General features: G+C 34.4%; 1 protein-coding gene across 2 annotated transcripts in view; it reads left to right on the top strand.

The window, feature by feature from the left end:
* PEAK1 (pseudopodium enriched atypical kinase 1) overlaps positions 1–26,510 on the top strand; it is a 255,813-nt gene that overhangs the window by 130,448 nt on the left and 98,855 nt on the right. The gene's annotated exons all lie outside the window — the stretch shown is intronic.

Genomic DNA, 26,510 nt, shown 5'->3' with positions numbered 1-26,510 from the left:
GAAATTATAAAATATTTTTAGTTGGATGAAAATGAAATTGCAACATATCAAAGTTTATGGGATGTTGCTGAAGCAGTGGGAAAGCTCTAATATACTAAGTGCTTAATTAGAAAAGAGGAAAAGTCTCAAAGACCTAAACTTTTACTTAAGAAAGTAGAAAAAGTTGAGCAAATTAAAGCCAAAGCAAACCTAAGGAAGGAATTAAGAACAGAAATCACTGAAATAGAAAACAGAAAAGCAGTAGAGAAAATAAATGAAACTAAAAGGTGGTTCTTTGAGAAGATGATAAAATTAATAATCCTTTAGCCAGACTGATCAGAAAAACAGGAAAAAGACGTCAGTTACTAATGTCAGGAATGAATGGCAGAACATTACTACAGATCTTACAAATATTAAAAGAACAGGAAGGAATGACATGAACAAAACATTGTGCCCATAAATTCAGAGCCTTAAAAGGAAAAATTTCTTGATAGACCCAACTAGCAAACCTCACTCAAGAAAATAATAGATAACCTGAATAGTCCCATATGTATTAAAGAAATTGAATTTGGGGTTGAAAACTTCCCACTAAAGAAAGCTCCAGGCCCAAATGCCTTTACTGGCAAGTACTACTAAGGAAATATTTAATAAAGAAATAATATCAATTCTTTTTTTTTATATAATTTTATTTATTTATTTATTTATTTTTTGAGACAGAGTCTCACTCTGTTGCCCAGACTAGAGTGCCGTGGCATCAGCCTAGCTCACAGCAACCTCAAACTCCTGGGCTCAAGTAATCCTTGTGCCTCAGCTTCCCGAAGTAGTTGGGACTACAGAAGAAATAATATCAATTCTATACAAACTCTGCCAGGAAATAAAAGAAGATGGAACATTTCCCAACTCATTTTATGAAGTCAGTATTACCATGATATCAAAGCAAGTTAAATAGATTACAAGAAAGAAAACTACAGATATAAACATAAAAATCCTGAAGAAAATATTAGCAAATCGAAACCAGCAATATTTAAAAATGATCATGTATTGTGATTAAGTAGGTTTTATCCTGAGAATACAAGGTTGTTTTAATCTTCAGAATGAATCTGTGCAATATGCCATATTAACAGATTTTCCATATGATTATCTCAGTGCTTAGATACTGTATCAATTCATGATAAAAAAAAAATCTCAGCAAACTAGGAATAAAAGGAATTTCCTCAACTTGGTAAAGGGCAAATATAAATATTCACAGCTAACATCATACTTAAAAATGAAAAACTAGCTGGGTGCGGTGTCTCACGCCTGTAGTGCTAGCACGTTGGGAGGCCAAGTTGGGAGGATTGCTTGAGACCAGCCTGAGCAAGAGCAAGACCCAGTCTGTACAAAAAAATAGAAAAATTAGCTGCGTGTGGTGGCGTGCATCTATAGTCCCAGCTACTCAGGAGGCCGAGGCAGGAGGATCGCTTGAGCCCAGGAGTATGAGGTAGCAGTGAGCTATGATGATGCCATTGCACTCTAGCCTGGGCAACAAAGCAATATTCTGTCTCAAAAAAAAAAAAAAAAAATGAATGAATGAATGAGTGAGTGAAAAACTGAATGCTTTTTTCCTAAGATTTGGACTAAGATGAGGTTGTCATAGCCAGTTCAATAAGGCAAGAAGAAAGAAACATATGCAGATTGAACAGGCAGAAATCGCTTTCTATATTTGCAAATGAAATCATTTCCTATGTAGAAAATTCCAGAAAATCTACCCAATCTGCTAGAACTAATAAGTGAATTAACAAAGTCACAGGATTCAGTCATCATATAAAAATCAATCATAGTTTTGTAAACTATTAATAACAAGTAGACATTGAAGTTGTAAAAAAACACTGGTTACAATACATAACATCATGAAACATGAAATATGTAGAAATTAAAAAAATGTGCAACATCTGTGCTGAAAACTTACAAAGCAGCAATGATAGAAATCAAAGAAGATCCCAATAAATAGAGATACTATGTTCAACTGTTGAAAGAGTTAATATTGTTAAGATGTCAACTCTCTCAAATTGTTCTGTAGATCAAATGAAATGCCTATCAAAATTCTAGCAGGAATGTTTTTGTAGCAGTCGACACGCTGATTCTAAAAATTTTTTTGGAAAAGTAAAAGAACTAGAAAAGCCAAAACAGTTTTGGATAGGAACAAAGTTGGAGGACTCACACTATCTGATACATGACTTACTAACAACTGCAGTAATCAAATGGGGTATTATTGTTAAAAGGATAGATACATCAATATGTGGAAAAGAATAAACAATCCAGAAACACATACACACGTTGATTGATTTTTGACAAAGGTGCAGTGATAATCTGATGAATCTGATTAATCTTTTCAACAAAGTACAGGAAGAGTTAGACATCTGTTTAAAACCCAAAACAAAAAGAAAACAAAGATACTTGGCTTTCACCTTGATGTAGGCTATGGAGATAAATGAACAAGAGTTGAGAGTTAAGAGATTCACTTTGTAGAGGAAGAAATAAGAGTGGGAAGAGAAATGAAACATCGAAATGGTAGAGGAAATTATTGGAAGACAGATAAGTCTTGACTGAGGAGCATTATGTGTGTATACGTTACGAATAAAGATTCATTTATTCCACTAACTCATTAAGTGCGCTACAATTCATGGAACACTGTCTTAGATTGGAGGGGTGTTATAAATGTCCCTTGAGGGAACATATGTAAGCAATAACAAGTAAGTACTGTCATAGTACTGCCAGGGAAACCCAGAGAAGGGAACAGCATATACCTACGCTTATCATGAATGGGATTTCCTAGCTAGGCCAGTAAGCTCTGAATGCAAAAGCAAACTAAATGCTGGAGTATTCTGAGCACTGCAGAATGTTAATGGATCCATTGTCCCTTTGAGGACTTTGAGAAATTGTTGTGAATTTGATAGCAGAAATCCAATATGGAATCTTGTCCATCTGCTGCCATTTGAATCTGTGATAATTATCTCAGACTCAAAGAATAGACAAAGTGAAGGAACCTGATGTGGTTTCCTTTTATCCTTTCTTTTTGCTGTCATTTGATCTACTTTAATCTTTCTCTTGCGTCTAGTTGCTAGCCATTCCATACAATCTCTATCACAGAAGGAAATCAGCAAAGGAATTTTTTCAAAGACTAAAAAAACTGTAGGAATGGAAAGATTTTTCTTTCATAAAGAGTCTTCATCATACTCCACACACAGAAAAGAAAAGCAGGAGTTGCATGTGATCACTTTTGCCAACCTTCTGTGGGTTTCTAATGCACATTCTCATCTCTCTTTGAAGGATTATTCATTGCAACTTGTACTCACACTTTCCTTAAAGCAAGTACTACTTTTATTCTCCCCCAGTCTTCTATTGCACAGCAAGAACGTTGGTGGAAATTGCTTTTCCATAAAAAGAACTGTGCCACCTACTCTTCAAATGCTACTGATTAAAAAAATCATTGATTGATTTTTCCTGGGGAATAAATTAAGCTTTCCCCTGAGAGTGGAAAGAAATAAATAATGGGATGTAAAGAATGAAGATGGCTGTGTATTATGAGGAAAATGTTTATGCAGTTGCCATGGAAACAACATGTAGGCATTCAAAACAGAAGCTTATGATATCTCTGTATTTGTCAAATCTAAATCAGATAGGAGTTGTATTCATTCTTGTTCTTGGCCCAAATTTAGTCTGACACATACGGTTATGTAAAATATGCTCCTGCTTTAGTATATTTGCTTAATATTTGCAGGAATTTGGCAATACACAGGCTACCATATTTTAAAATCATATACTTGAGACATGGAAATAAAACTAGGGAGAGCAGTTTTCAGCAAGTGATTATTAAAAAATAGCACAATCACTGCATGACTTTTATAATTAATGGAGCTAATTAAATTTTTCTTAATTAAAATGTATTCACAATGTTGGACCTAGCTAATTGGTACTAGCTAATTGTGAGTGATGTCAAATGCTGAAAATGCATAGTTCAATAGTATGTTCTTACTTAATATATGTGATTTTATTTCTCAAGTGGAATAAGACACAGTAGGCAGTATTTCTGAATGATTATTATACTTTTCTATTGGAAGACATCAGTTGTCTTCAATTTCATCCTTTGTAAGTGAGGCATGTTAGAAATCTAGAGAAGGCATACATGGATTTTGGCAATATGGAGAATTCGACATTTTCCATAGCTTGACTTTTTTTTCAGTAACTAATTCCTAAGATAATAACAGAAAATGCAAATCTTACCTGTAGCTACTGCCTTCTAATGGGCACACAAACCAGAATAATAGGATAGTCTAAAAACTATTAGAATAGGCTCCTTTCCTGGAAATTAGGGTGTTACCCCCTTAACTCCAGTACCTTTTCCTTTCATGCCAACTTTGTTAGTCATTTCATAGCCCATCAGGTTATCCTCTGTATTTTCCCTTAGATTTCCTCAAAAACATGCACTTTGTGAAGAGATAGCAGAGACTTAATATCTTATTAAAGCAGTAATTGCTTGTATAGTCCAGTAAATGCAACAGCAATTTCATGAGACCAAATAGCTGTACAGAGTGAACAGTGGGAAGGAGCTAATAAGAGAAGGCTTTTCAGAAGAGGTAAGTTTTAAGTCAAAATTTAAAGGTAAAAGAACTTTAGGGCATTTTAGCACCATATATCAAAAGTTTTTTTAGAAAACCCCTTTGATCCAAAAAGTGTACTTTCAACAATTTGTCTTAAGGAAATAAAGGTATGTGCCAAGGTTGAATTAGGAGAATATGTTAACTAAACCCTGTGTACAACAGAGAAATACTGGACATACTAGAACTTACATGTCAAGTACAAAGGAATGGATAAATAATTTTAGTATAAATCCAGAAAAAGAAAGGTTGTGTAGCTATTTGAACTGATACTATAGAAGAATATTTATTGATATGGAAAAATATTTGTGATATATTGTTCTGCGAAAGAAAGGAGTTTGATTGGAATTATATTAAATCTATAGATTGGTTTAAAGAAAATTGACATCTTTACTATGTTGGGTCTTCCAATCAATGAACATAATATATCTCTCCATTTATTTAGGTCTTTGATTTCTTTTATTAGCATTTTATAGTTCTCAGCATACAGCTCCCTTACCTGTGTTCTTAGATTTATGCCCAAAGCTTTCTTTTTTTCTTTTTCTTTTCTTTTTTTTTTGAGAGAGTGTCTTGCTTTGTTTCCCTGGGTAGAGTGCAATGGCATCGTAGCTCACAGCAACCTCAAACTCCTGGGCTGAAGCTATCCTCCTGCCTCAGCCTCTTGAGTAGCTGGGACTACAGGTACGTGCCATCATGCCTGGCTAATTTTTTCTATTTTTTAGTTGCCTGGCTATTTTTTTTTCTATTTTTTTCTATTTTTTAGTAGAGACAGGGTATTGCTCTTGCTCAAGTTGGTCTTGAACTCCTGAGCTCAAGCAATCCTCCCACCTCAGCCTCCCAAAGTGCTAGGATTACAGTCATGAGCCACTATGCCTGGCCCCAAAGATTTCTTTTTAATTTTTTTAAAATTTGGAGCTGATCTGAAAAGTATTTTTGTATTTTTAAATTTTGGTTTCAATTAGTTTATTGTTTCTGTATAGAAATACAATTGATTTTTGTATGTTGACCTTGTATCCTACAATCTTAAATACTCATTTATTAATTCTAAGAGGTTTTTTGTAGATTTTTTGGGACTTTCCACCTATACAATCATGTCATATGCAAATTGGCGCAGTTTCATTTCTTCTATTCCAATCTATATGCCTTTTATTTCTTGCCTTATTGCACTGAGACTTTCAGGATATGTAGAATAGAAGTGATGAGAATATAGGTATCCTTGTCTTGCTCTCTTTTTTGTAGTGACAGGCTTTCACTGTTATGCATAATGTTAGCTGTATGGTTTTTGTAGATTACTTTTAATCATATTGAAGTTCCTTTCTATTCCTAGTTTGCTGAGAGTTTTTATTATGAATAGATGTTGGATTTTGTCAAATAAATTTTCTGTATCAATTGATATGGTCATATGGATTTTGTTTTTTGAGTTAGTAATATAATAGATTATATTGATTGATTTTTTAATATTGAGGTTTAGTTTACTTATATTCCTTGATGAACCCCACTTGGTTGTGATTCTATAATCTGTTTATATATTACTGGAACATTTGGGGAAGTATTTTTGTGTTTATGTTTATGAGGGATATCGATCTATAGTTTTGATTGTTTTTTTTTTTTTTTTTGGTACTGTTTTGCCTGATTTTGTCAACAGGGTTAAGCAGATCTCATAAAATGAATTGGAAGTATTTCTTCCTCTTCTATTTTCTGGAATAGATTGTCCAGAATTGGTGTTATTTTTTCTTTAAATGTTTGGTAGAATTTGCCAGTAAAATCTTCTAGTCCTAGAGATTTTTGTGGGGGTGTATGTGAAAGATTTCTTGATTTCTTTGGTTGGTTTTTAATTTTCTTTAAATACTTCCTTTTTTTTAGAACAGTGTCAGGTTCACAGCAAAATTAAAAGGAAGGTACAGAGATTTCCCATATACCCTACACTCCACACATGCATAGCCTCCCCCATCATCAACATCCCCTACCAGATTGGTATTATATATTTGTTACAGTTGATGAATCTACAGTGACACATCATAATCACTCAAAGTTCATAGTTTATATTAGGGGTTTGCTCTTTTTTTATACTCTTTTTTTTATTATTTCAGCATATTATAGGGGTACAAATGTTTAGGTTACATATATTGCCTTTGCCCCACCCGAGTCAGAGTTTCAGGTGTGTCCATTCCCCAGATACTACGTACTGTGCCCATTAGGTGTGAATTGATGTACATTCTATGGGTTTGGACAAATATGTAATGACATGTAACCACCATTATAGTATCATATAGAGTGTTTTCACTGCCCTAAAAATCCTCTGTGCTCTACCTATTCATCTTCCCTTCCCCCCAATCCCTAGCAACCACTGATCTTTTTACTATCTCCATAGTTTTTACCTTTTTTAAAATGGCAAATAGTTGAAATCATATAATATGTACCTTTTCAGATTGGCCTTTTTTTTTTTTTTTTTACTTAGTATTGTGCACTTAAGTTTCCTCCACATCTTTTTATGGCTTGATAGCTCATTTCTTTTGTATGCTGAATAATATTTCATTGTCTGGATTTACCACAGTTGATTTATCCTTTTACCTATTGAAAGATATCTTATTTGCTTCCAATTTTTAGCAATTATGAATAAAGCTGCTGTATATATCTATATCCAGGTTTTTGTGTGGACATAAGCTTTCAGCTCCTTTGGGTAACTACCAAGAAATATGATTTCTGAATCATGTGGTCAGAGTATGCTTAATTTTTTAAGAAACTGCCAAATTGTCTTCCAATGTGTTTGTTCCATTTTGCATTGCCTGTTGCTCCACATCTTCACCAGCATTGGGTGTTCTCAGTGTTCTGGATTTTGGCCCTTCTAATATGTGTGTAATGGTATCTTATTGTTTTAATTGGCATATCCCAGATGGTATATGATGTGGGGCATCTTTTCAATATGTTTATTTTCCATGTATATATTGTCTTTGATCCATTTTATAAACAGGTTCTTTTCTTATTGCTCAGAATTATGAGTTCTTTGTATAATTTGGATAATAGTCCTTTTTCAGATATGTCTTTTGCAAATATTTTCTTCCAGTATGTAGCTTGTGTTCTCATTCTCTTCACCATATTTTTCACAAAGTAGAAGTTTTTAATTTCAATGAAGTCCAGCTTAGTTCTTTCTTTCATGGATCGTGCATTTGGTGTCATGTCTGAGAAGTCATTACCAAACTCACGGTTAACTAGATTTTCTCCTATGTTATCTTCTGAGTGCCTTATAGTTTTGCATTTTACATTTAGGGCTGTGATTCATTTTGAGTTATTTTTTGTGAAAGATATGAAATTTCTGTCTAGATTATGATTTTTTTTTTTATTTGGCATGTAGGTATACACTTGCTCCAGCACCGTTTGTTGAGAACAGTGTATTTTCTCCATTGTATTGCCTTTGCTCCTTTCTCAAAGATCACTTGACTAGTGAATCTATTTCTGGGCTTTCCATTTTGTTCTATTGATCTATTTGTCTGTTCTTCTGCCAGTATTACCCTGTCTTGACTGCTGTGGCTTTATAGTAAGTCTTAAAGTCTGATAATGGCAGTCCTCCAACTTTGTCATTCTCCTTCAGTATTGCATTGGCTATTCTGGATCTTTTGCCTCTTCATTTAATTTTAGAATCAGTTCCTCAATATCCACAATATATAACTTACTGAGATGTTGATTGCGATTGCCTTAAATTTTTAGATCAAGTTGGGAAAAACTCACATCTTGACAGTAATGAGTCTTTCTATCCATGGACATGGAATATGCCTCCATCTATTTAGTTCTTTGATTTACTTCATCAGAATTTTGTAGGTTTCCTCATATCAATGTTGTATATATTTTGTTAGATTTATACCTAAGTATTTCATTTTTAGAGGTATCAATATAAATAGCTGTGATTCTCTGTTTCTACCTTTCTTTCCAATTTTGGGGACAGCATTTTGTCATGTGACCTCACTTCTCTTATAAATCTAAGAGTTGCTGGGGAGGAGTGGCAACTTCTAAGCTCTTCACAAGTGGAATTGGAAACAGGAACTTCTTGTGGAAGGTTTTTAACTGCAAAACCTATCTCTTTCATAACTACAGTGCTATCTATGTTATCTATTCCATCTTGTGCAAGTTTTGGTAGTTTGCAATTTGTAATGAATTGATCTTTTATCTAATTTGTCAAATTTAAGTTTGTAGAGTTTTTCCTAGCTTTCCCTTTTTATTTATTCTTAATGTCTTCAGGATCTGTATTGATATATCATCTTTCATTTCTGATATTGATAATTTGTGTCATCTCTTTTTCTTACCAGTCTCAATAGAGATCTTCAATTTTATTAATCTTTTCAAAGAGTCTGCTTTAGGCTTTATAATTTTTCTGTTTATTAGTCGTTTCTGTCTTTAGCGTTATTGTTTTCTTCTATTTGCTTGGGTTTGTCTTTTTGTTGTTGAGTTGTAAGAGTTCTTTATATATTCTGGATATTAATCTGTTTTCAGATATATGATTTGCAAATATTTTCTCCCATTGTATAAGTTGACTTTTCACTTTCTTGATAATGTCCTTTGATCCATCAAAGTTTGAAATTTTGATGGACTCCAGGTATCTATTTTATTCTTTTGTTGCTTGTGTTTTGGTATCATATGTAAGCATTTGTTGCCAAATGCAAGCTCATGAAGCTTTCTTCTACATTTTCTTCTAAAAATTTTGTACTTTTAGTCTTATATTTAGGAATTTGATCCATTTTGAGTTAATTTTTGTTAATGCTTGTGTTTTGGTATCATATGTAAGCATTTGTTGCCAAATGCAAGCTCATGAAGCTTTCTCCTACATTTTCTTCTAAAAATTTTGTACTTTTAGTCTTATATTTAGGAATTTGATCCATTTTGAGTTAATTTTTGTATATGATATGAGGAAGAAGTCTAGCTTCATTCTTTAACATGTGAATATCTTGTTGTCTCGCCACTATTTGTTGAAGAAACTATTCTTTCTTCTATTGAATGTTCTTGGCACCCTTGTTAAAACTCAATTGACCATAGATGTATGGGTTTATTTCTGGAATCTCAATTCTATCCCATATGTCTATCTTTATGCCCCTACCATACTATTTGGATTACTATAGCTTTGTAGTTAAGTTTTGAATTTGGGATGTGAGTCTAACTCTTTGTTTTTTAAGTCTTCTTTTGGTTATTCAGGATCCCTTAAGATTCTATATGAATTTTACAATTGGCTTATCAATTTCTGAATAAACAGCTACTGAAATTTTGATAAGGATTGCATTGAGTCATTAGATCAATTTGGAGAGTATTGCCATCTTTAGTAATATTAAATCTTCCAGTCCATGAACATGGAATGTTTTTCCATTTATTTAGGTTTTTAAAAATTTATTTCATTAATGTTTTGTAGGTTTTAGCATACAGTCTTGTACCTCCTTGGTTAAATTTATTCCTAAGTATTTTTTATGTTTTTGGTGCTAGTGTAGATGGAATTGTTTTCTTAGTTTCCTTTTCAAGGTGTTCACTGTTAATGTAAAGAAACCTAACTAGATTTTGTATTTTGATCTTACATCCCGCAGCTTTGCTGACCTCTTGTATTAACTCTAAAGTTCTGGGGGGGTGTGTGTGCATTCTTTAGGATTTTCTGTCTGTAATATTGTATGATGTATGAGTAAACATAATTTTACTTTCTCCTTTCTAATTTGAATCCCTTTTATGTTTTTCTTGCCTAATTGCTCTACTGGAATGTCCAGGACTACAATTGAATAGAAGTGGTAAAAGGAGAATCTGTCTTGTTACTCATGTTAGGGAGAAAGCTTTTGGTCTTTCACCATTTCCTATAATGTTATCTCTGAGATTTTGATAAATGTCCTTTATCTCATTTTTCACTGCCATCCTGAATATTTGAGAGTTCCAGTTACTCTATAGCCTTTCCATCATTTGATATTGTTACAGTTTATCATTTTAGCCATTGCAGTAAGAATGTACTGATATCTTATTGGGATTTTAATTTGCATGTCACTGATGACTAATGACATTGAACACTTTTCCATGTGCTTATTGGCCTCAGAATTTGTTTTTAAGGGCTTCTTTTACATTGAAAATCAGTGCCAAATAATTTACCACGTAAATATGCATTAGATTCAGCAAGTGAGCCCTCTTAATGTTTAGGTTAGGCCTCTAAATTAAGTTGTTACTGTCAATTTTGCTATTATTTCACTTGTGGATTTGCTCTTATAATAAATTTTGAAAAATGAAGCTATATTATGTAATGTATATGATCACTAATAATTTGTGAACACATTTTTAAAGAAACAGGAGAAAATTTTTCACTAGTGTTGAAGTAGTGAAGAATTATAGTTATATTTGGAAATGAGTTAAAACTTTTTAAAGAATTCAGTTGATATTATTTACCAAGTTGTGTTTTGCCAAGTGGCATATGAATATTTCTGAATGATACAAATGATAAAGTTATGAACATTTACTTCTCAACAAATGGGCATCACTGTGTTTTGCTAGTGATTTAAGCATCCCTGAAAATGGAGATATCTCCAGCTGGTTGTAATTAGGATTATATTGTTTCCTACAGGGGAGACACTGAAGTTTCTTTAATTCCTGGGATCCACAGCTTTCTAGTTATTCTGCTTATTTCCTGCAACTTAAAAATGTTTATCTATTTCTCACAAAATATTTGAATGAGTACAAACAGGAACATATAACCAAGTTGCCATTAACTGTTTATAGTCTCATATTTAGAAATATGAGAGTATTTGAGGAATTGAGCAATAGCTCAGAAATCGAAATCCTGTGATAGCCTAATGGTCTTTGAAAATGCATTGAAATAATAATGTTAAAAGAGCCCAGGAAATACAGTAAAATGTGACAGAGACACTCTGTAAATCCCATAGTCCCATAAGCTTATAGCTCGCAGGTATAAGCTTGTAACCCCAGCTGTAGTCTCTGAGAGACTGAAGATTCCAGGTTTCCGGCCAGGGCAGCCCATCAGGAGCTCCTTAGTAAAGGACTTAGCAAACTGGTTTAAAGGCACAGAACTCAAGTAATTTATACCAGAAATACCAAGGGTGGAGATGCCCCAGCTGCTGGTGAAGATGCATGAACAGGTCCAACCAACTATATATTTGGAAAAATAAAACTTTATTAAATCAAAAAAAATTCCAGTTTGGAATATCTGGTAATGATTGTCAGCTCTTATGACATTTGTAATTAAATTTTAGTCATTGTTTGTAAGATTTTGACACCTGAAGGGATGTCCTATTTTACTTGATCTCTTTTTTAATGCCGTGGTATTTGTCTGCTTTCATATAAATGACTTTAGAAGAGCTATTTGCCTTGCGTGGTGTTATTTTCTCTTCTTACATTGTCTCTAGTCCTCACCACAATTTCACAAATCCAACTGATAGCTGAAGAAACTAAGGCCCAAAAAGTTGTTTCTTGCCTAAAGTCACAGAGCTTAGTAAGCAGTGACTTGAACTCAAATTTGTCTGATTGCAAAACCTGCAACTTTTCTACTACTTTACCAGTGTTCCTCACCCTGGTCCAATTAAAATAGAATTTCTGGGGTTAGATTTTGATGTTTGAGCAGCTCCTTAGGTCAGTATTGTGCATCTAGAGTTAAAAACTGCAGGATAAACACCCAGTGTTTACTATTAATGAGATCATACTTCAATAGAAAGGAAAGTATAGTAAAAGAGCACATTTTCCTTTAAAAGTATGTACAATATTGTCCATTTATCTCTGCCAAAACATATCTATTTGGAACTTCCAGTTCAAGATGGTACACTGAGAACATGCTGCAAGCTCCCTTTGCTACTACACACTCCTAAAAATAATCCTCTTCTCCCCATCCAAGAATATATAGTACCAATTAAACACAACTGTGATAGGAAACAAAAAGTAAAATGGGCCAAAAACCATGAAGAACCCCTGAAAAATGACATTGGAATGCAGATAAGAACTATGTTCTAAAATATGCATGGGAGTAGAATACTGTAAAAGATATGAGTTGCTGTAGGGGTGCCTTATGTCTAGCCTGCTGGACAAGCAAATGTGAATCTGTGTCTCCCTACATTTATTTCTCCTTGGTGTCTAAGATGCAGAGACAGGCAATGGGCAATGTGGGTGCTTTAAAATGCAAGGCAATACTCCCTCCCCCCGCCCCCGCCGTCAATGTTGTCAATGTCCAGAAAGGATAGGGAGCCCCCAGAATACTAACTATCCATTTTAACTACCCAGTGGTACATTTTGCTCCTGCCCCCCACCGTGCTGCTGTAATCACATACATCAGTCACAGACTAACAGGATATCTCTAAAGTCCAAACAGAGATTAGCCCACAACCCAGCATCACAAAATATTTAAAGAAAACTAATATCATGAAGGAGGGCACCACACTGTACAAATGGAAGAAATAACATCCAAGGGAGCGGAGTTAATAAAGAAAACAGGACTTTAGAATAAATATAATTAGTATCCTCGGAGACATTGCATTCATTAAAAAAGAAAACTTTAGAGCTTTTTGACGTTAACAGTTCAAAAGGAAAGACAAAGAATTAGGAAGAAAAAAGGTAAGTTGAAAGACACTGAGGATTAGAGTTGTAACCAGAAATAATTCTGCAATTATATTGATAAATACTTTTCATTAACAATAGTGGATGCAAAAAGACAGTGAATACTATCTTTTCAAAACTCTCAGGGAAAATAATTTTGTATCTAGAGTTCAATATCTGCCAAAATTATAAAACTAACAATTTTCAGAGATCCAAGTACTCATGGTAAGCATAATTACTGCAGAAAAGAAAGTTTTATTTAAAAACATTAGAGAAAAATGGAGCATAGAAAACACAGTCAATCTAACAGCAGGAAAAGATAGAAGCTATAAGAAAGCATCAGAAATAGAAACACAATGTAGAGTGGTTACATTCAACTATTCTAGTTGCCCTTAATGCAGAAATTGATGAGGCGATTGTAAAATTCATATAGAATTTCAAGGGACCCTGAATAACCAAAACAATCTTAAAAAAAACAAAAGTTGGACTCATACTTCCCAAATTCATAGCTTAACTACAAAGTAAAGTTTCAAACCATAGTTTGAAAAAATGTTTGCTGTTTATAATAGGCACATAAAACATAGACTAGAAAGTTGGACAAAAGAATAATTGGGCAAATATTAACAAAAAGTAGATGTAGCAATAGAATCCAAAGCAAAAAAAATTGGATTAAAAGATATTTCATTATTATCTTGGTAGATCGTTTTATCAATATGAGTTCATTTAGGAACATAGCTTTGACATAAAATATAGAAAACTAATAGAAATTTGCTTTTTTTTTTACTATTTTTATTTCAAAATATTATGGGGGTACAAATGTTTTGGTTATATAAATTGCATTTGTACCATTTGAGTCAAAGTTATTCCGTGAAATTTGTTTTTAAAACTTGATAAAGCCTAGATCATAGTGGGAGATTTTAGTATACATCTTTTAGAAATTGAAAGAACAAAGTGGGGCAAAACAAATATATATAGAAGTTTGAATAGAGCAGTTAACAAGCTTGATGTAGGCGGGGTGTGGTGGCTCATGCCTGTAATCCTAGCACTCTGGGAGGCCGAGGCAGGTGATTGAGCTCAGGAGTTCGAGACCAGCCTGAGCAAGAGCGAGACCCTGTCTCTACTAAAAATAGAAAGAAATTATATGGACAGCTAAAAATATAGATAGAAAACATTAGCTGGGCATGGTGGCGCATGCCTGTAGTCCCAGCTACTTGGGAGTCTGAGGCAGGAGGATCGCTTGAGCCCAGGAGTTTGAGGTTGCTGTGAGCTGGTCTGATGCCACAGCACTCTAGCCCCAGCAACAGTGAGACTCTGTCTCAAAAAAAAAAAAACAAAACAAAAAACAACACCACAAAAAACAACAAGCTTGATGTAATAGACATAAACTTTTATTTCAAATATACAGCAACCATTCACAAAAATTGACCATATATTAAGGCACAGGAAAATCTAAACAAATTTTAAAAGAAACAAAATTATACAAGCCATGTTCATAGAACACAGAAGGTAAAACTAGAGATTTAAAAAACAAAATAGGCCAGGCGCGGTGACTCACGCCTGTGATCCGGGCACTCTGGGAGGCCAAGGCAGGAGAATTTCTTGAGGTTAGGAGTTGTAGACCAGCCTGAGCAAGAGCAAGACCCTGTCTCTGCAAAAAATAGAAAAATTAGTGGGGTGTGGTGACACGTGCCTGTAGTCCCAGCTACTTGGGAGGCTGAGGCAGGAGGATCGCTTGAGCCCAGGAGTTTGAGGTTGCAGTGAGCTATGATGATGTCGCTACACTCTAGCCTATAAGACAAAGACCCTGTCTCAAAACAAAACAAAACAGAAAACCCTCTAAATTCTAGGAACAATATAAAGTAAAAGCAGAAATTAACAAACATTTTAGAAATGAATGAGGCCAAAAGCCCTACATATGAAAACCTGTGGGATGTTGTCAAAATTTACTTAGAAGAAATGTACAGTTTTTAAAGCACTTCTTATAATATTAGAGAAATATAAAATTTTAACCATTTTTATAACCTTTTGTACTTTGACTTAGAGAAATATTTTAGGATTTATAATCTTTTCTAGTGAAGAAACATTTATCCAAAAGTAATATCCTCATTGTTAACGTGTTTCTTCCGTTTAACTCATGTAAAAGTAAATATATTTATAATTGCATTCATAGTATTCCATTTTTAAAAAATTATTTTCTGTTATCTCAGTATCTATCTATTCATCCATTTATCTCTATATATGCTTAGAGAGATGTGTGGAATGATACTCAAATTATATTAACACTTTTTTCCCTGTCTAATGGGATTGCTGGTTTCTTGCTTTTACTATTTTATACTTTTATGTATTATATTTTTTATGGAAGCAAGTTTCATTTTATAAAAATTAAGTTATTTGATTAATTAAGTAAATAATTGCATTAAGGATTTTTAAAAGAGTGAAAGAATAATTCAAAGAAAATAAAGGACCAAGTTAATAAGGATAAAAGCAGAAATCCAATAACAATGTTCATTGATAAAAGATCAGTAAAACAGATATATCTTAGCAAGTCTGAAAGAGAAGATATACTAATCAATATTAGAAATTAAAAAGGATGCATAGCTAAAAATACAGAGATTTGTAAAATAAGAATTCTTATATACAAGTTTATACCAATGAATGTGAAAGCCTAGACATAATGGGCAATTTTCAGAAAAATATTATTTATTCAAACTATAAGGTAAAAACTTTGAATTAGCTAATAATTATGAGAAGGAACTGAAAATAACTTTAAAATTCTGTCCTTACAATGGTCCAGGTTTTACAGATGAGTTCTAGGAAAGTTATAAAGAAACTAATATGAACTTGCATAATGTATAAAAAAGGTAGTGCCCTACCCAACTGGTTTTATGATGCTAGTGTAACAATAATACCAAAACCAGAGACGGACATAGAAAAAAAAAGAAGAGGAAAACTACAGTCTTTATCATTCATGAAGATAGCACTCAAGAATCATAAATAAAATATTAGCAAATTGAATTTGCCAATATATTATTTATATAGAATTTATCACAGGAATGAAAGTATAGTTTAGCATCATAAAATCTATTTGTGCAATTTATTTTGTTAGTTATTAAAGGAGAAAACTATACAATCATCTCAATAATGTCCTCCCAAAACATTCTATAAAATGTAGCAGTGTGGTTTTGGCATGGAGAAAGACAATAAGATCAATAGAACAGAGTACACATTCTGAGACAGAGCTGTGTATATCTCACATTTAAGTGTACAAAAATTGTGGCATTTTAAATCAATATTTAAAGAGTGGGCTATTCAATAAACGGCATGCACTTAGAAAGATATTAAATTTCTCACACTATTCACAAAAAATTCATTCTAAAAATAATTAAAAATCTAAATATAAGGAACACTTTGTAAATGTTAGAAGAAAAGTGTTTATGACCATGAGGTAGGGAAGGCCACCTTAAAAGAGATATCAAGCTCAAAAGTTATTAAAAAAAAAAAAAGGATGATGGATAGTTTAGATAGATCAAAATAAAAGCTTTCTTATGACAGGACACCTGAAACAAGTTAAAAAGATAAGTGCCAGACTTTAAAAAACATTTTCGTTGGGTAAAACAAACTATTTATATCCATAATAAGAAAAGTGAGGGAAGAGTGGAGGAAGAAACAGGAAAATGGACAAAGCATATGAACAGGGAATTCATAGAAAAGAATAAACATTGGGAAAGATGCTCAACCTCACTAATATGAATAGTGAGGGAAATGCAATTTCTAAGAACAATAAAATTGTTTTAATCTACCAAATTGGTAGAGAATTTTTTTAAGTTGATATGCTCAGTGGTAGCAAGGATGGTGGAGAAATGGATACACTCTTAGTAATTGTGGGGTTTTAAAATTGTAGAGCCATTATGCAGAAGAATTTGGCAGTATTTTGTATACCTTTTAACATTTATAAAGAACTCTCAAATACATTTTTATTTAATCCTGAGGCCAGTAGTTTTTCTTTAAAAAAAAAAAAACAAAACACCAAAACACCTAGAAGGATTAGAAATCAGAGAGGACAGATGGTGGGGTTGGAACCTAATACCACTGCCATATTCTTTGTACTCCATGATTGTTGCTAGGGTAAAGTAACAACATGAGCCAAAACTCAGAGGCAGATTAATACGTGTCATGTTTAGGGAATGGTTAAGTAGCCTTTTGTGATTAGTGGGTTATTGAAGGTAATGCACTGAAAGATGGGACTGAAAAGATAAGTTGAGTTAAAATCACAGAGGATTTTTAATACCCTAACAAAGGAGTTAGATTTTCTTCCATGAATGTTGAGGCTCCTGCCCAGGTTTCTGAGCAGTGACTGAGTGTGAAGAGTGGCTTTGGAGGGGAGAGGTTTGAGGCAGGAAGACCAGTTAGATGGCTGAGGTAGTTGTTTAAATGAGAAAATGAGGACTTGAGCTAGACAAGTGAATGTGGAGTTGTCCAAGAGAAGGCAGGAACGGAGGCATGGGAATGGAGTTGACCCAACACTGAACCTGGCATCAGGCACATTAAAGCGACTCTCAGCTTGACCTGGTTAGATTTGAGAGATACTTTGGAGATAGTGGCAAGATTTAACTGATGGATTAAATTGGAGGAGAGAGGTCTGAGAATGAGAAAAAAATAATAAAAAATGACTCCTAGTTTTTGTTTGGGCAAGTGGGTGGATGATGGTATCATTTACTGAGATGGAAGAACTTTGCAAGTAGAGAGATTTGATGCTGATAGTTCTGTTTTGACCTTGTTAAGTGTGAGATGCCTCTTAGAAATCCCAGTAGAATTGTCAAGAAGGCAGGCATATAAAGGAGACTAGAGTTCAAACATGAGAAACAGACTGGAGATAACATTTTAGAATAGTAAGTATATAAATTAGATGATTCTTGGTCACTCCAACATTGAGTGATCTAGTATTGAAGTAACCAATGAAACAGGCTAAGAAGGAGCTGGCCAATGAGGTAGGAAGGAAACCAGGAGAGTGCGGTAGCCCAGAAGCTGGAGAAGAAAGTATTCCAGGAGGGCGGAGTGATCAACTGTATGAAATGCTAAAACAGGGTTTAAATAAGGTGAGAACAGAGAACTGGCCACTGGTCATGGAGGAAATGTAGGCCTTAGTGACCTTAATTAGCAGAGTTTCAGTAAATTGATGGGAACAAAAACCTGAATTGAGTAGATTGTGGAGAAGATGGGTAGGGAGAAAGTGAAAGATACCGTCTTTAAGGAGTTTTGCTCTGGAAGGTAATGGAAAAATGCAGTAGTACTTACAGGGAAACATGAGTACAGGAGAAAGTTTTGTTTGTTAAGATGAATGGGATTATGGCACATTTATATGACAGTGGGAATTATCTGCAATGGAGAAATTGATGATGCGGAAGATAAAAGAGGTGTTGCAAGAACAGTCCTTGAGAAGTCACAGGTGGATGAGAAGCTGGCCACAAGTAGAAGGGTTGGCCTTAGAGAGGAACATGGATACTTCCTCCTTGTAAAGGTAAAAAAGGCAAAGTATATGAAGGTAGATACAGTTAGGTTGATAGAATTTGTGGGAAGATGAGATAAAATTCATCTAGTTGAATCTGTTTGCCTACTGAAAATGAGGCAAGGTTATCAGTGATAAGTGACCTGGGGAAGGGATGTTGGAGATTTGAGAAGACAAGATATGTAACACAGCTATCTTAAAATGGCAAAGTAAATATATAGAAAGAACTGATCCGATTTTGGGTCTGACAGTGGTAAGTCCCCATTTGAGATTTGTGGTAACAAAGTGTAAGTGAGCACGGCTGGCACAGTTGTGTTTCCCTGGCACTGTTCATCCGCTCAGAAGCAGGCCTAGAGTAAGCTGATGGTTGGCATGGCCTTTTCCTAAGTAGTAGAGAGGGGGAAGGAGAAGCCAGAGAGGGTTTGCAAAATGGAAAACATGATTGTTCATGGAATTTAATCTGGGTAAAGAGGGAAGTGAGAAAACTGATTAAAATGATAAGAGCAATGATTTTATGTCTCAGTAAGATCCAGGAATTGTTGGAGTAAGGATCTGCATTTTAAGCCAGCAACCCAGGCAAATATGAGTCTTGTGGGCTGTGGGCCACTCTTGAAACATTTACAGTAGCTTTTAGTCATAATGGTAGTGTTGGAGCAAATACCTGTTTTTGTTCAAATTTACAGTACATCCATTTAAACACAGGCAAAAATGCTTGTAAGAAAATGAATTTGTATGACTGTGTAGGAAGATATTGATCATCAAGACTTTAGTAGTGAGTAGATTACTGGTCAGAGGAAATGAGTATAACAATGTTCTTTTATAAATTTATCATTTAAAACATATTAAATGATTAGCTATTGCATTATACCTGCATGTATAATTAAAATTTTTTGTGCAATTATATTACTTAAATAATTTTTCATTTATTCATGGCAATTTGAATCTGTCTATGCTTTTTAATTTGAATATTTTGCCTACATCTGAAAAGAAAATTGTATTCTCAAAACAAAATTCTGATCTTTCAGTTTAACTTGGGCAGTTTATGAAACTGAAGATGCCATCTTTAATTCCTTGTTACACCTAATTATGCAATTGCAACTTATTCTCAATAAAACTTTGTCTTAATTTTAGCTGCTTCCCTTTGGTTGGTAAGCCACTGCAGTTTTCCTTTGTTAAATTTCCACCTGTCTTGGAACACTTGATGAAAAGTGGACAGAGTAGGTTAAACCAGTAGAGATTCTTTTTTTAAAATTAAAACTCACTTATATGTAGCTTTTCACATACTGTATTTCTGAGCTTCACTGAAGAAACATCAAATTAGTGGAGCCTATTATAATTTTTCAAACTACGGAATTTACATTAAAAGAAAAGTTAGAATGATTTCCCCCAAATCTATTCTCAATTAACTATAGCTATTTTATAATGAATTTGCTTGGGGACTTTTTTCCAAGTACCTTATATTGTTGTAGATTTGCTGTCATTATTATATGCCTTTGGACAGATGCCTTGGGATTATTGTATGCATTGTTGGTGCTTGTTCTGACAGCTTAAATCAATTGCCAAATATATATGACCAACACTGGGCTGGGCCTATAGGGAATACAAACAAAATACAAAATGGAAGTCTCAGATCTCAGTCTTCCTTTTAGATGTTTATATTATGCCCCTAATTTTCCTTTTCACTTCTTCATACTAGTACTGCATGCTATAAACCAAATTATGCTTCTTGCTGTTTTGTAAATATATTCACACTTTCTCTGTCTTTTCTATGCTTTTTCTCTTTCACCTTCTTTCCAATTCTGAGTACCCCTTCCTCAGTTAAGAGTCATTTCAAATGCTGTCACCTGTATGATATCTTTCCAGACACCTCCTTCACCCAATAAGTACCCTATAATGACATTTATAATGTTTTACCCTGTTTTAAATATTGGTATATTTTATATTATTCTCCCCCTCACTTGAAATTAGCTCTTTGAGAACATTGTCTTGTTTTACTAATCTTCGTATATACCATATACATATGTTATACATGTACTGGCTGGCCCATGGTAGTCACAAAATAATATTTGTTGAATTAAAGAATAGAAACAGCTAAAGAAAAAGAATGTATGTGACAAAAATGGCCAGGAGTCAAACACGTCCAATAATGACAGAAATGGTCAATGTTGAGTTACTGGAGAGAATAGGAGTTGACCTGAACCTCACATGTAGGGACCCTAAAGTAAAACCAGTCAGAATGGGTGCTATGAGAATAGTAAATTCTGCTTTAAAATGACAATTTTCTTAAAGTGGATGAATATCACAGGAGATTTAATATTCTTTTATTTTTTCCCTGGTTACAATAGAGTTACACTTTCCTTCATTTTAAGAATGATAATAGCCTTTTCACACTGTGAATGTACTAGAAACAAAATCATATCTATATCTAGTTCAGAAAATCCTCATATGTATTCTTAGAGTAAGGGTCTCTGTAGGTGATAACTAGCCACATTGCAAAAGGTAGTACACCTCAGTTAAGTGTTCTGCCTGATATTCCTTTCAAATGTAGTATAAAGGACTTACGAAAGGTATATCTCATTTGGGACCCTGGAGATTATTTTCTTTCCCAGAGGCTTGGGAACTGATCTCTATTGAGTACTCCACACTCTTTTGGAATAGTTTTCTAAGGAACTGCCTAGTTTAGAATTAGAAAGTAGATTCTGTCTGGCTGCTGGATGACAATCTCTGGAGTAGCCAGATAATAAAATGCTGAGCGGCCGGGCGCGGTGGCTCACGCCTGTAATCTTAGCACTCTGGGAGGCCGAGGCGGGTGGATCGCTCGAGGTCAGGAGTTCGAGACCAGCCTGAGCAAGAGCGAGACCCCGTCTCTACTAAAAATAGAAAGAAATTATATGGACAACTAAAATATATATATACAAAAAAAAATTAGCCGGGCATGGTGGCGCATGCCTGTAGTCCCAGCTACTCGGGAGGCTGAGGCAGTAGGATCACTTAAGCCCAGGAGTTTGAGGTTGCTGTGAGCTAGACTGACGCCACGGCACTCACTCTAGCCCGGGCAACAGAGCGAGACTCTGTCTCAAAAAAAAAAAAAAAAAATGCTGAGCTTTCTAGGGCTAATACATCCTGAGTCATAGGGAAGCCACATGTAGAGTCCCCTGTGGCAGAACCATGTCTCCTAGAGGAAAGTAAATCTGGCTTAGACCATCAAACGAAAAACCTGAAACCAGGGCCAACTTATCCATTACTGCCTAGGGCCTCATTTCTATAAATTGTAAAATTCTGAAGATTAAGCCCAGAGCTGTTTTAAATTGTTTTCTCTTTATTTATGTGGTTTTATTCTTCTTTGTCTAATCCAAAATATGTGCTATATTATATATTAGAGCAATATTTCTTTTACTTCTCCTGTCTGTATGTTGTCCATTTTTCATATTATTGGTGGAAAACAGTCGTCTCCTATCTGATGATCCTTCTATAGTCAGTGTGCCTCTGTATCACTTACACCACTCAGAGCTCCTTGATGAAAAAATGAGATGATTTAATGGATGCCTACAAAACATGTAACTAGAAAGGCAAATTTGCTGAAAAGCAAGTATTACAAAATAACAAAGAAATTACTTCTAGATTGTCTTATTTTTGTTTTTCCAATCTAGTAATAAGTACAAGTTCTCTTCCTTTAATGTACATCAGAAGCACCTGAACTACTTAAAAATAAAGATGTTTGAGCCCCATCTCAGACCTGCTAATTTAGGATATATAAAGACGCAACTCAAGCATCTGTACTTTGAAAACAATCCCAGATGATTGTGACAGTCTGTAAAGGTTGTAAACTACTGCAGTATAGCAAAATAGAAAGGAACGTAGACTATGGCGTTTGATAGATCTAACTCCCAAGTCCAGTTCTGCCATGATCAGGATGTATGATCCCAGACTTAGGTCTCTGGCCAAATTAGTTAATCTCTCTGGACTTCAATTTCCTTGTCCATAAGATAGGGATGGTAATATTAATACTTTATAAGGTAGTGGGAAGATTAAAGGAGATAGTAGATAAAAAGTGCTTGGCATACAGTGAGTGGTAGCTATTGTTATTCTGGAAGCATGGAGTTATCCTCAGTGTTCATCTTGACTTATAAAGAGTGAGGTGTTTGTCACAATAGCTCTTTTCTGCATCCAACAGAATATTTATGTAGAACTTCCTCAAGCTATCTTTTCATTAGACAGATTTTCTTTGGGCTTTGAAGTTTCCTCCAAGTTTATATTAATATTTGGACTACTCAGAAAATAGCAGCAGAAAAAATAGGTGGCATCTGGTTCTCAATTTCCCTAGCATCCTCCGGAGTAGCTAATTATTTCTGGATCCAGTTTCAAAGTTATTCATTGTCTTATTTTAAGAACAGATATATTGGTATATCATTAATTTGGGACATAAACTTGCTAGTTGCAAAACCATAGAACAATGGGGTTTTTGTCAATGAAAGAACATATGAATGAACATATGAAAGAACATATGATTACCTTTATGGTGGCAGCTACATCATCATATGTTTATGTGGTCAAACTCTGTGGATTTGTAAATGATAATGTTTGAGATTTGCTTTTGAAATATCTCACATCAAAGATAGGTTTGGTTTTTTTTTTCCTTGAAATGTCTTCAGAATATTTAACTGGCAATGTAATGCAAAAAACCACAAGAAAAATGAGAAGAGAGCTACTGTTCTGTTTCATGGTAATGGTTTTTCCTGTCTGTATAACATTACCTACATATACTTTTATTTTCAGTTGCCACTAACTTGATAGAATTAAAAAGCAAGTATTGATTTCTTTTTTTTTACCTTGGTTAAAGATTGATTAAATACTTAGGGCATAATGCTAAGCATAAATATTTAATTTACATGAACTTTCCCTACCATTTAACAAGGCTATGGCTGGCTGCATTCTCTCATGAAATGTATATTCACAATGTCTTCTTAGTGAAAGGGCTTTCCCTTTATTTATGTTCTTGGTTTCATCATAGATAGAAAACAATGAGCATTTTAAATTTAAACATTGTAAGTGCTAGAGATTGTATAACCTTGTGCTTGATGTAGCCTTTCTACTTCTTTTATTTCTAGGATTGCCATATATGTATAAATTATACACACACACATATATTTTTTATAAGCCTCTGCTCAGATTGCACCATTGTATTTTTCTAGACTAGAGCATCTTATAGGAAAATTTAATGCCACAACTATTTTTAAGTAGAAACTACAGCAAATGAAGATATAAATAGATGAAAACAATTTTAACCACCCATATCTTCAGAGATCTTTGACTCCAAGCAGTTGGAATCTTGGCATTATGGTTTAGCTGAAAATTCATTCTAGTATAGCACCAGTCAATGAAATATATTATTAAGTGTCTACTATATATAGGTTCTGTGTGAACATACAAAAGAAATGGACTGTCTCAGAACAGTGTAGTTGGGGATATATCTGGAGACACATACAATGCAATTTCGAAGTAGCAGTTATACACCAAACTCTTAACAGGGACAATGTAGTGTGGTGCTTGAGAGCATAAATTCTGGAATCAGATTGCCTGGTCTGAAATCCGAGCTCCACTAAGGAGTGTGACCCTGGGCAAGTTACTTCGAAGTACGTCAATTTTCTCATGTATAAAGTAGAGATAATCATTGATTTGAAGTATAGTGGATGTTGAAACCCAAGCTAAGAAATTTGTGTTTAATATGCTGAGAAATAGGGAGCTAGCTTAAATTGTTGAACAGGCAAGTTACATGATGAAATTAATTGAGAAATAATTGTTTTAGTGACTGTATATGGATGGAGTAGAAGGGCTGGCCTAGAGGCAGAAATACCAGCTGGGAAACTGCCAGAGCAGTCTAGACTTGAAAGGTACAATTATGGAAGTGGAAAGAGATGGGCAAGACCAAAAATCACTGTGGAGAAAAAAAATTATCCAGATTTCCTGACAGATTGGATTTTTAAAAATTTTTTTTTAAATTTCAGCATATTATGGGGGTACAAATGACAAATGTTTAGATTACATATATTGCCTTTGCCCCACCTGAATCAGAGCTTCAAGCAGGTCCGTCCCCCAGATGGTGCGCACTGCATCCATTCGGTGTGAATATATACCCGTCCCCCCCTCCCCTCCCCCCTGCCCAACACCCGATGAACGTTACTACTATCCACTGAAGTGTTGATCAGTTAATACCACTTTGATGGTGAGTACATGTGGTGCTTGTTTTTCCATTCTTGTGATACTTCACTTACTAGAATGGGCTCCAGCTCTATCCAGGATAACACAAGAGGTGCTAGATCACTATTGTTTTTTGTGGCCGAGTAGAACTCCATGGTATACATATACCACATTTTATTAATCCACTCATGTGTTGGTGGGCACTAGGGTTGTTTCCACAACTTTGCAGTTGTGAATTGTGCTGCTATAAACAATGTAGTGCAGATGTCTTTTTTATAGATTGGATGTGTTTTTAAAAACCTCTCTCCCAACAAATGGCCTAATTCCACGAAATCCTAGAAAATGCTGGTGTAGCAGCTCAGTGGAAATCTCTCATAAATGCTGTCAGAAATTATAAACTCTGGGGACTCCAACTGATAATGTGTGCATTCACTGACAGCTTCCTTTACCCCTTTGTACACCAGAGCACAATAGGAAATACTGGCTTATCCCTGTAGGAAGTATCTCTACAGGAGATACTTACTAAACTGAATGCCTTTGTTTAGAACTAATTGACCTTTCTAAAACAGCAGTTTTGTAGAGCTTACTCGAATTAGGCAGACTTTAACCATCAGATAAGTCAGAGACAAATCAGTCCTCTTTTAAGCAAGGTCAACAGTCATGTTGGAGGAGAAAAGCAACCACAGAAGGAAGCCACCATCAGACAAAAGAACAGTGTGTTAGTAAAACTTAGACAAGAAAATTTTGTTATAATTTGAACATTAAATTCTATTGCAATATTATCTGTGTGAACCAATCTTAGTCCATTTTGTTGGGGTAAGAATGTTAAGTTTACAAGGTTATAAAGTAGAAGAGTCTGAAATTAGAAAGCAGACAGTGTCTTAGTCTCTTGTTCTGAATTTGTTTTCCTTTGGTTCGATTCTTGAAGTTAAAGTCGAAAAAAAAAAGACCAGGCATGGTGGCTCACACCTGTAGTCTGAGCGCTTTGTAGGGCTGAGACAGGAGAATCACTTGAGGCCAGATGTTTGAGACCAGCCTGGGCAACATATCAAAACCCCCATCTCTATAAAAAAAAAAAAAAAATAGCTTTCGTGACACAGGCTGGTCACTAGTTTTGATGATTTTGATTCAGATATTTTTAATTATTACGAGTGGTGTCAGCGAATAACCCTGACAAAAAGTAAGAAATTGACTAAAATTGATTTGAGAGAATTCCTTTAAAATATAACCAAAGGGATGGATTTTGATTCAAAGCCAGTCTTTATTGTTATTCTGTGTGTGTGTTTTATAAACTTAACAAATGTGAACAATAAGTAAAACAAACAAAAATAAATCTCTCAAATGACGCTAGTATTTTCCCTTTAAAATTAACTCATCATCTGGTCAGATACTTCCAGCAAGTCATTTTCAACTATCTGGCAGAGGTCCTGTTTTCAGTGAGGGGGGAAATCCATCAGTGATTTTGTGTTTTAGATTATGTAACAGGACAGTGGTGATATCAATCAATTACTTAATTAAGTATTGTCTCTATGATGAAATGCATTACCCCTCTTTCCACAAGTCGTAATTGCTTGAGTAATGGCTCACTATGTAAGAGAAATAAGTTATTTTTACAAGATTCTTTTGTCTTCACAAAATAATCC

The sequence above is a fragment of the Eulemur rufifrons genome, chromosome 2, assembly GCF_041146395.1.
Source record: "Eulemur rufifrons isolate Redbay chromosome 2, OSU_ERuf_1, whole genome shotgun sequence".
NCBI lineage: Eukaryota > Metazoa > Chordata > Mammalia > Primates > Lemuridae > Eulemur > Eulemur rufifrons.
This window is presented reverse-complemented; position numbering and strand designations above follow the sequence as displayed.